Source organism: Oncorhynchus mykiss, chromosome Y (assembly GCF_013265735.2).
Source record: "Oncorhynchus mykiss isolate Arlee chromosome Y, USDA_OmykA_1.1, whole genome shotgun sequence".
Lineage (NCBI taxonomy): Eukaryota > Metazoa > Chordata > Actinopteri > Salmoniformes > Salmonidae > Oncorhynchus > Oncorhynchus mykiss.
In genome coordinates this window covers 40,240,213-40,242,712 of record NC_048593.1, presented here as the reverse complement: position 1 = coordinate 40,242,712, position 2,500 = coordinate 40,240,213, and the positions used below count along the sequence as shown (strand labels likewise).

Sequence of the window (2,500 nt, the reverse complement as noted above, 5' to 3'; positions counted from 1 at the left end):
ACCTCCTAGGGTTTAAATACCCCTGGTGTAGTAGAAGGGGTGAAACATGTTACCTCCTAGGGTTTAAATACCCCTGGTGTAGTAGAAGGGGTGAAACATGTTACCTCCTAGGGTTTAAATACCCCTGGTGTAGTAGAAGGGGTGAAACATGTTACCTCCTAGGGTTTAAATACCCCCCGGTGTAGTAGAAGGGGTGAAACATGTTACCTCCTAGGGTTTAAATACCCCTGGTGTAGAAGAAGGGGTGAAACATGTTACCTCCTAGGGTTTAAATACCCCTGGTGTAGTGGAAGGGGTGAAACATGTTACCTCCTAGGGTTTAAATACCCCTGGTGTAGTAGAAGGGGTGAAACATGTTACCTCCTAGGGTTTAAATACCCCCCGGTGTAGTAGAAGGGGTGAAACATGTTACCTCCTAGGGTTTAAATACCCCTGGTGTAGAAGAAGGGGTGAAACATGTTACCTCCTAGGGTTTAAATACCCCTGGTGTAGTAGAAGGGGTGAAACATGTTACCTCCTAAGGTTTAAATACCCCTGGTGTAGAAGAAGGGGTGAAACATGTTACCTCCTAGGGTTTAAATACCCCTGGTGTAGTGGAAGGGGTGAAACATGTTACCTCCTAGGGTTTAAATACCCCTGGTGTAGTAGAAGGGGTGAAACATGTTACCTCCTAGGGTTTAAATACCCCTGGTGTAGTAGAAGGGGTGAAACATGTTACCTCCTAGGGTTTAAATACCCCTGGTGTAGTAGAAGGGGTGAAACATGTTACCTCCTAGGGTTTAAATACCCCTGGTGTAGTGGAAGGGGTGAAACATGTTACCTCCTAGGGTTTAAATACCCCTGGTGTAGAAGAAGGGGTGAAACATGTTACCTCCTAGGGTTTAAATACCCCTGGTGTAGAAGAAGGGGTGAAACATGTTACCTCCTAGGGTTTAAATACCCCCTGGTGTAGTAGAAGGGGTGAAACATGTTACCTCCTAGGGTTTAAATACCCCTGGTGTAGAAGAAGGGGTGAAACATGTTACCTCCTAGGGTTTAAATACCCCTGGTGTAGTAGAAGGGGTGAAACATGTTACCTCCTAGGGTTTAAATACCCCTGGTGTAGTAGAAGGGGTGAAACATGTTACCTCCTAGGGTTTAAATACCCCTGGTGTAGAAGAAGGGGTGAAACATGTTACCTCCTAGGGTTTAAATACCCCCCGGTGTAGTAGAAGGGGTGAAACATGTTACCTCCTAGGGTTTAAATACCCCCGGTGTAGTAGAAGGGGTGAAACATGTTACCTCCTAGGGTTTAAATACCCCTGGTGTAGTGGAAGGGGTGAAACATGTTACCTCCTAGGGTTTAAATACCCCTAGTGTAGTAGAAGGGGTGAAACATGTTACCTCCTAGGGTTTAAATACCCATGGTGTAGTGGAAGGGGTGAAACATGTTACCTCCTAGGGTTTAAATACCCCTGGTGTAGTAGAAGGGGTGAAACATGTTACCTCCTAGGGTTTAAATACCCCTGGTGTAGTAGAAGGGGTGAAACATGTTACCTCCTAGGGTTTAAATACCCCTGGTGTAGTAGAAGGGGTGAAACATGTTACCTCCTAGGGTTTAAATACCCCCCGGTGTAGTAGAAGGGGTGAAACATGTTACCTCCTAGGGTTTAAATACCCCTGGTGTAGAAGAAGGGGTGAAACATGTTACCTCCTAGGGTTTAAATACCCCTGGTGTAGTGGAAGGGGTGAAACATGTTACCTCCTAGGGTTTAAATACCCCTGGTGTAGTAGAAGGGGTGAAACATGTTACCTCCTAGGGTTTAAATACCCCCCGGTGTAGTAGAAGGGGTGAAACATGTTACCTCCTAGGGTTTAAATACCCCTGGTGTAGAAGAAGGGGTGAAACATGTTACCTCCTAGGGTTTAAATACCCCTGGTGTAGTAGAAGGGGTGAAACATGTTACCTCCTAAGGTTTAAATACCCCTGGTGTAGAAGAAGGGGTGAAACATGTTAACTCCTAGGGTTTAAATACCCCTGGTGTAGTGGAAGGGGTGAAACATGTTACCTCCTAGGGTTTAAATACCCCTGGTGTAGTAGAAGGGGTGAAACATGTTACCTCCTAGGGTTTAAATACCCCTGGTGTAGTAGAAGGGGTGAAACATGTTACCTCCTAGGGTTTAAATACCCCTGGTGTAGTAGAAGGGGTGAAACATGTTACCTCCTAGGGTTTAAATACCCCTGGTGTAGTGGAAGGGGTGAAACATGTTACCTCCTAGGGTTTAAATACCCCTGGTGTAGAAGAAGGGGTGAAACATGTTACCTCCTAGGGTTTAAATACCCCTGGTGTAGAAGAAGGGGTGAAACATGTTACCTCCTAGGGTTTAAATACCCCCTGGTGTAGTAGAAGGGGTGAAACATGTTACCTCCTAGGGTTTAAATACCCCTGGTGTAGAAGAAGGGGTGAAACATGTTACCTCCTAGGGTTTAAATACCCCTGGCTTAGAAGAAGGGGTGAAA

At 45.6% G+C, this 2,500-nt stretch overlaps 1 protein-coding gene across 2 annotated transcripts in view; it reads right to left on the bottom strand.

Annotated features, from left to right (window-relative positions):
- LOC110509475 (neurobeachin) overlaps positions 1-2,500 on the bottom strand; it is a 242,844-nt gene that overhangs the window by 17,263 nt on the left and 223,081 nt on the right. The window lies entirely within an intron of this gene.